The sequence below is a fragment of the Eublepharis macularius genome, chromosome 4, assembly GCF_028583425.1.
Source record: "Eublepharis macularius isolate TG4126 chromosome 4, MPM_Emac_v1.0, whole genome shotgun sequence".
NCBI lineage: Eukaryota > Metazoa > Chordata > Lepidosauria > Squamata > Eublepharidae > Eublepharis > Eublepharis macularius.
In genome coordinates, this window is record NC_072793.1 from 91,356,992 (window position 1) to 91,371,102 (window position 14,111).

Below are 14,111 nucleotides of genomic sequence, written 5' to 3' on the forward strand. Positions count from 1 at the left end.
CCACCACTGCTGCTGGATTAAACAAGTAAGCAATTAAAGATATGGGTTGGTTGCTATCCAGCAGCTGGGATGCTAAGAGAACAGGCCTTGCTGAAATCATCAAAAGGAGAGCTGAGCCAAGTAGAAAGTTGTACCCTTGGAGGAGGGGTTTATCTTGGTTTAAATTTGGAAATTTTAAAATTATTTTGCATGCTGCCTTGAACTATATGGAAAGGTGAAGTATAAATGTTTTAATAAACAAATAAAAATTGTGACTCCATTGTGATAGCCCTCTAAGGAGGGAGAGTGGAGCAATAGCTGTCAGGTCACTGTTGGAGTATGCAGACACTTCTCTTACCTTCAGCATATTCATCTTTGTAATGGGATAGAGAAATGCATTGTGAAGTTGGATCCCTGAGTACGTTGATGTTTTACATAATTTATTCTAAGGTAGTAGTAACCATGTGTCCACTACGTTACTAGGGTGGAATTACTTGTGGAAATATTCTTGTTTGTATTTAACCATTGCTTAGAAGTCAGTGCCATACAGGTAACACATAGTTTCTCTTAGGAACTGTAATCCAATGTTGAATAACAACAACAACAACAACAACATTCGATTTATATACTGCCCTTCAGGATGACTTAACACCCACTCAGAGTGGTTTACAAAGTATGCTATTATTATCCCCACAACAAAACACCCTGTAAGGTGGGTGGGGCTGAGAGAGCTCCTAGAAGTTGTGACTGACCCAAGGTCACCCAGTTGGCTTCAAGTGGAGGAGTGGGGAATCAAACCCAGCTCTCCAGATTAGAGTCCCAAGCTCTCAACCACTACACCAAACTGGCTCATAAGACTAATCAATATCCAAGGCAGAGCCAACTCATATATTATTATTACAGCATGGAGCAACTTCTCTTTCATTTTTTCCCATGCTCTTCCAGTGGTGTATGGGTGCAGTAGCCACAAGGGATGGGTCAGTAATGTAGTTCTTTTCCATCCAAAAAGCTTCTGGAAAGAAAGAATCACAGGCCCTAAGTGACTAGTTCATAATTACAAAGCAGTTCCTTGGCAGAGCTGAACATTTACCTAGGGTTCTAGCAACAAGAAGTTGGAAGCCTTTCCTTTGCAGTATCTTCTGTTCAAGTATTCCAAATGCTTAGCAGCAGTACAGCTAGAGATATGATGCACACCTCCTTTCCTAACCTTTTCTGCCTCACTTTCTGTCTTTGTCCTGCTCATCCTCCTTGCTCTGTTTCTGAGGTTTTGTGTCATGCTCAGAGTTATGATGAGAGCACTCCCTCTCCCTTTACTGCCCCACTGTTCCCCAGTAAATGTCATCTTCTTGATTTGATAGCAGTGGAGATCTGTATGTGAGATGCCGAATTTCTTATGTGCTGTGATGTTTTTGTTTGTGTGTCTGACTATATAAAAAAAATGAAAAGCAGAGGCTCAGCTCTTAACAATACTTACAAAAACTAATTCTCAAAGTGCAAAATGTTTCACAGCCAAGCTGAAAATGTCACCTTTCTAGAAAAAACAACAAAGATATTTGAGTGAATAAACCATCATAAGGAAATCAAAACCTCTAAAACAGTGCCCATTGAGACATGGAAAAGGTTGCCATCCATACAAACTTTAGAACAAAACTTTGTCACAGTCAAGCACGTCCATAATAGAGAAGTAAATCTGCAAACTCCCCCACTTTTGCATAAGAAGGAATTAAGTATCTTTTTCTCTCCTCTTGAGATCTAAGTGGTCGCTAATTTTCATCAAGATATTGTATGCAATATCTTTCACACACCTTTTGTTTGAAACATGGAAGTAAATGAAGTGATGGCTTCTCAAGACTACCAAACAGGGGGGCAATCACTCCTGTTTAATATGTATTCAGTGACAAAACTGTGTTAGAAACTATAGAGGCATCCCTGGAGGGATACAATCCCTCCCTGGAGAGTTGAGTCTATTACACCTTAGTTCTTGCAAACAGCTGATGAAGTGGCAAGATTATGTCTAGACTTTACCACTTCAGACTGCAGATAGGAGCTCATGTGACTGAATGCTTTTTCCCAAATAAAAAATCTCCACATACAGAAAGCTAGAAACGAGAAAGTCAGGTTAGGATCAGTCTCCTGGACATTAAATTTTTTATTTGCAGCAAACTGTTTTGTACAGGGAAGCATTTAAAGATGCGCTTTCCCCACCTGTAATCTGAAGAGATATTGTTCAGACATAGACTTATACTAAACTGTCACTTGTGAGAACTGGGCCAACATTAGAAGGGTGAAGTGATGTCAAAGAATGTCAAGTATATAGTGTGAAATGAGATCAGGTAGCAGAAGAGTTGCTATGACACTATGATAATTTTTGAAGATCCTCAGTTCAAGAGAATAATAATAAAATTTGATTTATATACCGCCCTTCGGGACAACTTAACGCCCACTCAGAGCAGTTTACAAAGTATGTTATTATTATCCCCACAACAATCACCCTGTGAGGTATGTGGGGCTGAGAGCGCTGGAAGAGCTGTGACTGACCCAAGGTCACCTACCTGGCTTCAAGTGGAGGAGTGGGGAATCAAGCTCGGCTCTCCAGATTAGAGTCCTGCTGCTTTTAACCACTACACCAAACTGGCTCTGTCAGAAATATCTGTTTCTTCAACTTCTTGCTTCCTTACTTCCCAGATCTTTGGCAAGGAACTGCTAACTTACATGAGAGCTGCGCAGTTTAATCCAACCTAGACATTCATCATGGTAGAGAATAGATTCCTTTTCTAAAATTCTAGCATTGAGGTATAGCTGCTGAGTCATTCTGCTAACTTTGCCAGGATTCTCTGTGTTACATGGATCTACTTAAGCACCATGCATGCATGCACATTGTTTGGTATTGGCTGTGGCATCCGCATCCTGAGACTCAGGTCTTTTTTTTAAGCATCATTCTAGGCAGAGGTAACATAGGCTGGTGATACTCAAACATCAGGCTGGGAGGTGTGTTGGATTTCTAGGGCTTAAGGAGTGGGATCCAGTATCCTGCATAGTTCCTTGTTCCTGCCTCTGACTAGCAAACTGAGTGAATTATGCAAATAAACAAGGCATGCAAATTTTCTTAGAATCACAACATTCTGTTGGGTTAACTTGTCGAAATGCATTATATTTTAGCACAAAGTGTGTATATCGATGACCATGCCAGAGTTTTGTCATGCTTGCCTTTGATCAGAGATAGCAGGGATTGAACATGGAATCTTCTACATATTCAACATGTACGCTGCCAGAATGTGAATTCAGGAATAATAAAACCTTTTTCAATTATATGCTGTACCTATTCCCCTAGGATAATATGACTGAGATGGCTGGATTTCCTTAAAGCCAGATATTTTCAGGTTTTGTGCCAGTTTCAGGGGCCTTTGAAAGATCTCTAGATTGCTTCAGTGGAACAAACTCTCTTTAGTTCGGGGTCTCCTGAGTGTTTCCTTTGTCTGCAGTGGAGAGAGGACTAAGTAGCACCTGATACTCTCCTTACAGCTCCTTCTCCCCAAATCCTTCTCAGTGCATTGTGCAGAGCATTTCCCTACCATAAATATTTATGTCCTGGACTCACCATAAAGGTGCATTCATATACTATATTAAGGATGTAAATCTTTATAAATGCCTACTGTGAGGGGATAGGCCAAGGAAAGCTACAGCATTGGTGATAACATTGAGGCTGAATGCATTATGACTTTTTAGTGGGAAATGGAATTTAGGCCCATTTGTAGCAAGTGAAAGAGAACCTAGATGAATAATGACAGAAGTCTTAAAACTTCTACCATCTTTGCTACAAACGGAAATGTGCAACATTGATTCTGGAAAGAAAGGTGTTCAGAGATTCTAGCTCCTTTACAGCAAAACTCATTTAGGAAGGACTGCAGTATTTATGTTTAATAATGCATAGTATTGGGGCTTCATCTACTCTGTCTGCGCATCAAGAATAAGGTGTCTCTACTTTGGGGTAATTAGCAGTGTTGAACAGTATTCCCTGTTAGGCTGCTTGGGAATATTCACAGGCCATAGGACAGCCAGAAACATGTTTGATTAAAACCATTTTGTTTCCACGAAAGTAGTTTCCAATGGTGTAGCATATTCAAAATCATTGGAATCTTGCACCAAACCTCCACGGTTAGCTAGCCCACCTTTTGTCTTCCTTCCATACAGACTTGGTACATCCACTGGAGGTTACCTAGACAATTTTTTTAATTACTCCAATTCTACTGAGTTTGTAGCTATATTTTAAAACTGGTTCCTGGCTCTACATCCTATTCTTTGTGTATTTTCTGCTTTATAGTATGTACACAATTTGTATCCCTCACTGTTGAGGATGTAAATTTGTAACAGCCAAAGGCTGTATACAATAAACTGAACTTGAACTTGCTACATCCATCACACTTTCTATACTGGTCTAACTGAATTGCCAATCTAGGGGCTGGACATCTCCTGAAACTATAACTGATCTCCAGGCTATAGAGATCAGTAGCCCCGGAAAAAATGGCAGCTCTGGAGGGCAGACTCTCTAACATTGTACCTGCTTTGAGGTCCGCCTCCTCTGCAAATTCTGCCCTCCCTAGGCACTGCCCCTGAATCTCTAGGAATGTCCCAAGTCACAATTGGCAACCCTAGGATGACAGTTATGCAGGCTGTCCCTGGTTCCCTAGTATGATGCAGCAGTGAAGCAATCTCCTCACAGAAAAGCAGAGGGAGAAGAAGCCTTGTATTCAGCAGGGAGGCTTATGCAGGCATGGCAAGGGTGAAACAGGTACCTCAAGGTGAGGCAGGAACAGGAATCTCCACACAAACGTGGTGCTGGGGAAAAAGCAAAAGACCCAACTCCTTCCCGACTAGGCACAGTGGGAGCTGTTGAACCAGCAAGGTGCCTATCCATCTGCAGGCTTTCATAGAAAAACTGAGATCATTGACCTTCCTGGTAGCCTGGCTAAGGTCCCGACTCCAGCCAAGACTATTGCAACTTTCTTCCTTCTGAGAATAGAAAGCCTGGAATGAGGGAGGTCCCAGGCACCGTGGTGTGCGTTCCTTCAATGAGTCCATGACTCTGCCCTGGTTCTCCTCCACTTTTGTTCCCAGTAGTCTGGGGGAAACTCTGGGAGTGCAGGGGCCTAGCTAGGCTGCGGTAACAGCTCCAGGTCAGCCAGAGATGCTGGGATGAAGCAGGTATCCTTGGGAGGTTTCTGGTTGGTAAAATCCCAGTGGATGAGGATGAGGCCTGTTTACTTAGGAAGGACTGTAGGGACCACCTGCAAAGCATTCTAGGAGATCTGTATAGGGGGCATCTCAGGGCCCCTAACAGGCCCTTCTTCATCCAAGGTGTCAGAATAAGCCGTGCTCAAGCAAGCCATGATGATCTCTTCCTCTCACACCTCTTCTGTTGAGGCCTGATGCTCTTGAGTAGAAGCTTCTTAACGCTGCTTATTCTCTCTTATTCTCTGCTTATTCTCTCTTATTCTCTCTTAACTCTGCTTTTCCTCTCACACCTCTTCTGTTGAGGCCTGATGCTCTTGAGTAGAAGCTTCTTAACTCTGCTTATTCTCCAATTAGAGGCCACTGCTAACTGATGAGGACACTGGCCTCCACTTAGAGAGCAGATGAATAGCAACTAGATCATGAGAGGAAATCTTTCTCTGCTTTGAGTAGTCAATGAGACAGAGAATCTTTTCCTTCTTCTTTTTGGATTGTGTTCCTGGTGATTTGTTATCCAGGGGCAGCCCCCATGATGGATAACACCCACATCCTAGAACTTACCAAGAGTCCAGAACACAGAACAGATAACAACATCATCTCCAACCACAGTAACTAGCTGCCAGAGCACCACCTTGTCCTGGGCAGCAATGAGAGAGGACCAGGAGAACAGAATAACACAAAGGAGGCAGGAGACCCAGGAAGGCACAGTTCCAGGTCTGACAGGACCCTGTATAAAGGTGGCAGGAAGGCTGCCTAAAAGGGGGGTGGGGAGTGTTATAATGCAGTAAGTTAACTGTAGGGTAGAAGTGAGGTAATATCACACTGGAGTAACATAGCTGCCATTGGCTGAGGTGCTCTAATCCCATCATGATTGTCTGTGACCCTTTAAAACAGGAGATATTACAAACCACCATCTTGGGCAGAAAGAAGGACTAATGCACATTTTTTTTCTTACATTTGTCCTTGAAAAGGGCATTTGTGATCTGAAGCTCTAGAAACCGTGTAGAACAGCAACATGGAGAAGCACCACTATTTGCCTCTATGGACGTATATAAAGTACTGCATCAGTGCCTATGCAGTAGACACTGATGCTATGGCACTATGCTATGGCGAGGTGGAAGAGTGCATGTGGAATTTTTCTAAAGAGAGTAGGAATATAGTAATGCAAAAAGGTGCAAGAGAACACTTTTTAAGAAGTAAATAAGCATGTAGCTTTAATTTTCAATGAAAATAAATTTAGCTAATTTTTTTTTCCTTCATCCCTTCCCACACCATACTGCATTGTTTACTGGATGTAATGTCTTTATTACATTGTTATCTAATTGGGTAATCCAGGTTTTTTTGTATTGTTTATTGGATGTATTATTTTACTCTTTGTTACACTGTTTTAGAATTTGCCTTGAGTCTCAGTGAGAAAGGCAGGCAATAAATGAGATAGAATAACATAAATAAATAAGTGGTAGGGGTAGGCGAGCTCTCAGAGTCCTGGGTAGCTGTTGATTGGACAGCTCTTGCCCATTGCAGGAGTCCTATCCCCCTTTAAGATGGAGGTACAAATTGGGCCATAGTTTGGATGCAGAAGGTAAAAAGAGCTTTTGTTTTGTTGGGGCAGAGAGGAAATGAATATTGGCGAGCAAATTGATTGATGGGGGGTTTGATATTTTAGGATCAAACCCTATTTAGTGGTCTTGGGCAAATCCTTTATCTCTTACCACTCATTTGCCTCATGCTAAATCTGATATACCAACCTCCAGGTGAGGCCTGGCAATTTCCTGGAATCACAGTGGATCTCCAGGCTATATAGATCAATTCCCCTGAAGAAAATGGCTGTTTTGGAGGGTGGACTCTATGCCATTATAACCCTGCTGAGGTCCTTCCCCATCCCTGTCTCCCAGCTCCACCTCCAAATCTCCAGGAATTTCCAAACCTGGAGTTGTCAACCTTATAGTCAAATTGGCGTTGTGTTGCAGCAAAGGAATGCATTAAGGTCTCAGCTCCCACCATTGTCTTGCATTCAGTTTGTGATCTTAGGCAAGTCACTTGCCTCCTTCTAGTCCAAGATTCCAGCAGCAGCTGACCAAATGCCTATAGGCAGTTAACAAACAAGGCACAAAGGAGGCAGCATCCCCTGTTGCTTGCCCCCCCCTCCCCATCTATATAATCTAGAGTTGTACTGCATGTGAACATGAAGGTTCCATTTAGCTATCATGAGTATAGCTGAGATTAAGCAGATAACACACACACCCCTTGGGGGGAGGGCAACACTGAAGGAGGGGACTTCTTTCTTCCCCTCCTGTTTGGAGACCCCAGCCAACCACCATGAGGGAAGGAAGGCCGAGGAGCCTCGGCAAGATAAGCAGAACAAACAAGGCACTTTCAAAAGTCAAGGCAGAATTATGAAAAGGGAGTAGAGTTGCCAGCATTCAAGTGGATCTGGAAATCTCCTGGAGTTACAACTGATCTACAGTTGACAGAGATCAGTTCCATGGCAGAAAATGGCTGCTTTGGAAGGTGGATTCTATTACATTAAACCCTACAGAGGCATCTCTCCTCTCCAAACCCCACCCTGCAAAGACCACACCCCTGTGTTGCCAGGAATTTCCCAACCTGAAGTCGGCAGCCCTAGGGGAGGCAGGAAAAGAAGACTAAAAGAGAGTGAGCTCCAGAGGAATGCAAAAGAGGGAAAGGCCAGAAGGCCTTTAGGAAGTCTAAAAAGAATATTAGAAGTGAATAAGAGTGATACAGTGCAGATGACAGCAATAGACCTGTTCAGGAACTGGAGCCCATGAGGGGAGCTCGTTAGAAACAAGAAACTAAGTCATGCTGCCTTCCTCTCCTATAAATAAGATAGATAAATAAGATAGATTCCAATGCCCTAAATAGATAGTTTATATTGTCTATGGCCATTTCCACACTACTCACCTTCATCCAGAATGCTGTGGAACGTCATGAAAAAACATGGAAGATAGCGTCTTCTCATGTGAGTTTTGTGCGATGTCGCGGAAAACTTGCATGAGAAGACGCTATCTCCCGCGGTTTTTTTGCAACGTTCCGCAGCGTTCCGGATGAAGGTGAGTAGTGTGGAAATGGCCTATATTTAGCTAACAAATTTCAAAAGTACTTTATGTTAATTTTATGTTCTGATATAGCAGCAGCTATGTGAACTGAAATATTTGATTAGAGAAAAAAACAAATGAAATGTAGTTCAAACGTTATATTTTTAAAAAAGCTTTATGTGGAAATGATTTTATTGGGATGATAAATAGCTATAAAAATGTAAAGGCTATATAGTACATACTTCCTTTACATTGTTTAAATTAAACCTGAGGGCTCTGAAAATAATTGACTAATTTTAACACACCCAAAAACCTGCTTGATATTCCAGAGACACGGCTGTCCTCTCATCTATTTCAACAGAATTTAACTCTCTTCCGCATAGGTCACTACTAGAGCACCTGAGTCTCACACTCTGTAGCATCTTTTGTATTACTTGTTAGTTCCATGTCGAATTTTGTTTACTTACTGAGATGCTTCCTGCTTTTCTCTCCCATGAGGGCCCAAAATGGCTTACAACATCATTCTCCCTTCCTCCATTTTATCCTCACAAGAAGCCTGTGAGGTATGTTAAGCTAAGAGGGAGTGAATGGCCCAGGGTCACCCAGCAGGCTTCCATGGCAAAGCAGTGTCTCCCACATCCTAGTCCAGCAATCTAACCACTACACCATGCTGGCTCTACTTGGAGTTTTCTACTTGAGTGTCTTATTAGCATCTTGAAGTCAATGTGTTGAAGACTGAACTGATATTTCCTCTGAAGCCACCTTCTCACCACTTGCTCTCCATTTTAATTGACAGTATCTCCCATAGAACAGGCACCAAGCCTTGGCCTTATCTTTGACCATTTATCCCTCTCCCTTGCTATACACATTTTCAGTCTGTCACCAAGTCATGTCTCTCTTTGCAGCATTCAAGATATAGCCCTACATCTGTGGCCTCGCATGCTTGCTTTCTCTCTCCCCTTCTTAACTACAGCCACTTTGTTCTCTGTGGTCTTCTGTTGACATTTCAACCTTGTCCACATTCTGTTGTTAATCTTAAGGTGCCACCAGACTTCAGTTTTATTTTGCTGCAGTAGACCAGCAAGCCCTGACCTGGATAGCCTAGGCAATCCTGATCATGTCAGATCTTAGAAGCTAAGCAGAACTGACCCTGGTTAGCAAATGGATGGGAGACCTCCAAGGAAGACCAGGGTTGTTACACAGAGGCAGGCAATGGCAAACCACCTGTATTAGTATATTGCCCCAAAAACCCAAGCAGGGTATCCATAAATCAGCTATGTCTTGACAGCACTTTCCTCAACCACCCAACTAGCAAGGCCATTCACACCTTGCCTCAATCTAACCCAATGAAACCCTACACTAGTTTCATGTTCCCTCCCAGATCCAGCACATGTTCTTTGTACTTGCCTTCAGTGTCCTTTAAGATCTTACTGACCCTCATCTCTCCACTCTCATTTCCCAATACACCACTGTCCCATTACCTTCACTTCTCCAACTCTTCAACCCTCAGCAACTGGAGGATCTCCTTCTCTCTCAGACATCCCCATCTCTCTTTATGTTTGGAATTGCCACCCAGAACACTTCCATTACACCACCTCTCTCACTTCCTTTAAATCTCTCTTCCAAATCCAATTTTTTCATCATGCCTCTCTTGTACAGTCGCCTACTAGTGTGTCACTGAAATGAACACTGATCCATCCCCTGTTGATTGCTGCTCCCACCTCCTTCCTTTTCCTTTTTTGCCTTCCTTATATAAAATTTTAGATGCTAAACTCTTCAGAAGACAGAACTGCCTTCTTGTAGTCTGTAAGCACCACACACACTAGTGGCACTATATAATATTAAAGAATATAATAAAGAAAAAGAAATATGAGTCTCTTTTCTCACACAGACCTCATGTACAAATAGGTGTTCACCATTCACTTCAGTGAAGTGTTTTTTTGTATGTTCAGGGTTATTCATTAGCAAAAACCACCTTCTTTCAGAAGACACCTCCAGTTTAAACCCCACATTTTAAAAATATCAACTGAAATAGTTTACTGTATTGACTTTTGTAAATGAAGCTAAAGATAATACACGCATCTCATAATGAAAGTGTCATTATAGTGTCTCTGTATGCTCCACCTACATTTCAGCTTCTGCACAGTATTCTCACAAGCCCCTCACAAGATCACATTCCATCTGTACACAGTGTGATGAAGTGCCTTGTCACAGGGGAGATAGTTGTGCTGCTCTTTCCTACACAGCTGTAAAAGATTTTTAATATAAAAAGTAGTATTTTAAACATTTTTTCAATGAAAAACAAAATAGTAATAAGAAATGATACAAAAAGAAAACAATTATATAACATAGTTGTATAAATCAGAAATAAGTCTGTATAACAATATATAAACTTCAGTGTTTCTCCCCTCTGTCCTCTTACTTACTTATATTAAAATGCATTATATTCAACATTTGAAATTATTGATTTGATTATTAATCATTTTACTATAATTGTTCTTAGTTTCTCTTAATTTTCCTCACTGACTATTCCTCTTAAGTTTCCTTCCATTGTGTGTGCCTGGCCACCACTACTCACCTTCTTTGGGGTTCACAGTTGTGTGCATTTTCATGCAGTCCAGGAGAAACTCATTGGATTGATGGGTTTTTAGATAATGCAATTTTTGGATGTGTGGTTTCCCCAATTCCCCCCCCACACCCAAAAGAACAGTGTATGCTTGCATGTGCAGCTGCCCTACACTCGCTTTGGCATGCACCTCCCCCAAGCATTCCTCAGGGTCCGTAAACACAGAACCCCATTGTTGCGTGCTCTTAGTGGGTTGATGGTTTAGAGGAAGGACTGGGTTCTGTATGATTTTGGTGCCATTATGTGCAAAAACAGCTGCCTCAGAGCTTCATTTCTCTACCCTGCACCCCTTGAAAAGAACAGCGTGTGTTTATGCATGGACAGCCAACACGTGTACAGTGGGCTAAAACGCATTTAAATGAAAAAAGTCAAATGGAACAGACCCAAGCCAGACCCCAGCCAAAACAGACAGTAATGGAACTGAATTATTCTGGAACCCCTTGGCACTGAAACCGAAACAGAAATTTTCTTGGTGTACACTCCTGGTTCCCATGTTACAATATCCATGCAAGTAGACCAATCTCCATGAAAGATCACTTGTATAAGCAAACTTTAGTGCTAGTCAGCAGTTAATATATTGTCAAATCTGTCTTCAAGTCTAAAGTTACAAATAGTCAAAACCTTTTGTTAATGCTTAGTCAGTTTTATATTTTATATCCTATAGAACTAGGATTTAACAGTGCTGTTCTAAGCCCATTGACTGAATGGACTTGGTAGGATACAGCTGTGCTTAGCTATACTGAAAGTTGGCTAAAACATGAACCCAAGAGAGAAAGTGTGATATAGTGGTTAGAATGTTGGCCAATGACCAGGGAGACCCAGGTTCAAATTCCTTATCTGTCATGACACATCCCAAGTGATCATGGACCATTCATTTTCTCTCAGCCTAACCTACCTCACAGAGTTGTTCTGAGGATGACATTAAAGAAGTGGATCATTTGTGCCACCCGTTTTTTTCCTTGGAGAATGGGTGAGTCAAATAAATAATAATCTCCCTCAAACCTACATTTCCATCTTAAACAAGATGTGATCTCCTCAGGACCCTGGTGATCAGCATGTTTGAAAACAAGGTTAGATGAACTCTTATAATGGCATTAGATGCAGAGGAGTTAGCCATGTTAGTCTGTGGTAGCAAAATCAAAAAGAGTCCAGTAGCACCTTTAAGACTAACCAACTTTATTGTAGCATAAGCTTTCGAGAATCACAGTTCTCTTCGTCATATGCATGGAGGGCAAGAAGAAACTGGTCAGATATAGAGGAGGAGACGGGAGGGAGGAGTAGATGCAAACAACTCCTTCTGATATGGAGATCAGTTTGCTTCTGAGTAGATGCAAAGTAGGCGGAGTAGTGGCATTCTACAGCAAGAGAGTCTATGGCCTTTACTAATTTCTTAAAAAAGAAAACGTCAAAAGGTGGCAAAGTAGGTGAACTTGAGCAGCTTGTGACTAGCAAAGAAACAAGTACTATCCAGTAGGTTTTTGTCACAGTTGTGCATCCACACCATATGATAAATGAATGTACGCTGTCTAGGGTTGTCAGGACCCCCTAGTGGGAGGGTCCAGTGGGAGGTGGGAGACCTGGTACTCACTGTTATGTGTTCCTTTGGGCGTGCACATTCTTGCACTGCGCGGTGATGTCAATTCTGGGATGTGACATCATAATGCAGGGTGGGAGCTGCCCCTGGGAGTGCTTCTGTGTTTGTAGGGGCCAAATTGGGTCCAACAGTTTATCATTTATCCACAACAAGATAAATCCCTGCCCTGAGGACCTTACAGTCTAAATTTAGATAGTAGAGTGGAGAAGACATTGGAGGGAAGGGAGGGTAACATAGATGACTATGACAGATACAGATTCATTTCAGTTGGACACAAGGGCTTGAACCTACTCCCCCCCAAATTACCACTAACTGAAGTATTTCCACCCACCCCTGAAGTGTGATTTTCTTTTCTATTCCTCCTCCTGCTTCCCAGATGCCCCCTGAATTGTAGAGCAGCATTTCAGAGGACAGTTTGGGCTACAGTGGGAGAGGAAGGTGAGAAAATTAAGTTCAGTCGGTTCTGTAGAAATGACCCTTTGGCTTCAACCCACAGGGACTAGCAGCATATTTAAAACCTGCAGAAATTTTTGCCCTGATGGTGTTGAAAGACCCTCAGAGTGTATCTGTTATTGTGAACATGGCTAAAAACAGAAGGCTGCTTCAGTTGCTTCATCCCAAACATAGGAAGATGCAGAAGAAATCTAGTAAGGAATGGTTGCAGAGCTAGTGACTAGGATTGCCACCCATTTCTCATGTCAAGGAACTGTTCCTTATTTATTTATTTCAGAACTAAAAAAAAGAGATACATGAAAATTGCATGAAGCAACTTTCATGCATTACAGAGATAGTGTATTTGAACAAACTACTCTTAATGAGCTGACCCACAAAAGACTTCATTTACTTAAACTTTCACAATATGTTTCTTATTTTGGTGCACTTTGGGTGGTACTCATAGGAGAACAGGGTGAAAGCAAAAAGAAGTAAGATGCATGCGACGTAGGCAACAGAGGACTAGTGAAGTAAATGAACAACCTATGATCAGCAACTGGAAAAGGCAAGGAGGCAAAGACTTTTAAAAGTTTCCCCTAGAGTATTGTCGAAGGCTTTCACAGCCGGAGAACGATGGTTGTTGTGGGTTTTCCGGGCTGTATTGCCGTGGTCTTGGCATTGTAGTTCCTGATGTTTCGCCAGCAGCTGTGGCTGGCATCTTCAGAGGTGTAGCACCAAAAGGCAAAGTGACACTGAGAGATCTCTGTCTTTTGGTGCTACACCTCTGAAGATGCCAGCCACAGCTGCTGGCGAAACGTCAGGAACTACAATGCCAAGACCACGGCAATACAGCCCGGAAAACCCACAACAACCTTTTCCCTAGAGCTTTAAAAGCACCTTAGGCCATTCTCTGATTATTATTTTTTACAATTGCATTTAGTCTCCTGGCCTTCATTCTTCAGGTGTGCCATTCCTAAGCTGTGGGGAAACATTCTGGGTCTCCTCTGCACATGTCACATTGGCACCTGCACAAACTTCACAAGAGTTTAAAAATTAAACAACAAAGACAAATGACTGGGCTTTGCTGTTTTAATACTTAAGAACACAGGCGGCAAGCCCAGTTCTGTTCCCAGCTGTCTTCAGCATCAGGAAGTCTCTTTTACAAGTGCTGCAGGATCCAACCCAACCCTGATTT

At 42.2% G+C, this 14,111-nt stretch overlaps 1 protein-coding gene across 1 annotated transcript in view; it reads left to right on the top strand.

Annotated features, from left to right (window-relative positions):
* The window catches only part of CPLX2 (complexin 2), a 165,926-nt gene that overhangs the window by 15,904 nt on the left and 135,911 nt on the right, over window positions 1-14,111 (top strand). The gene's annotated exons all lie outside the window — the stretch shown is intronic.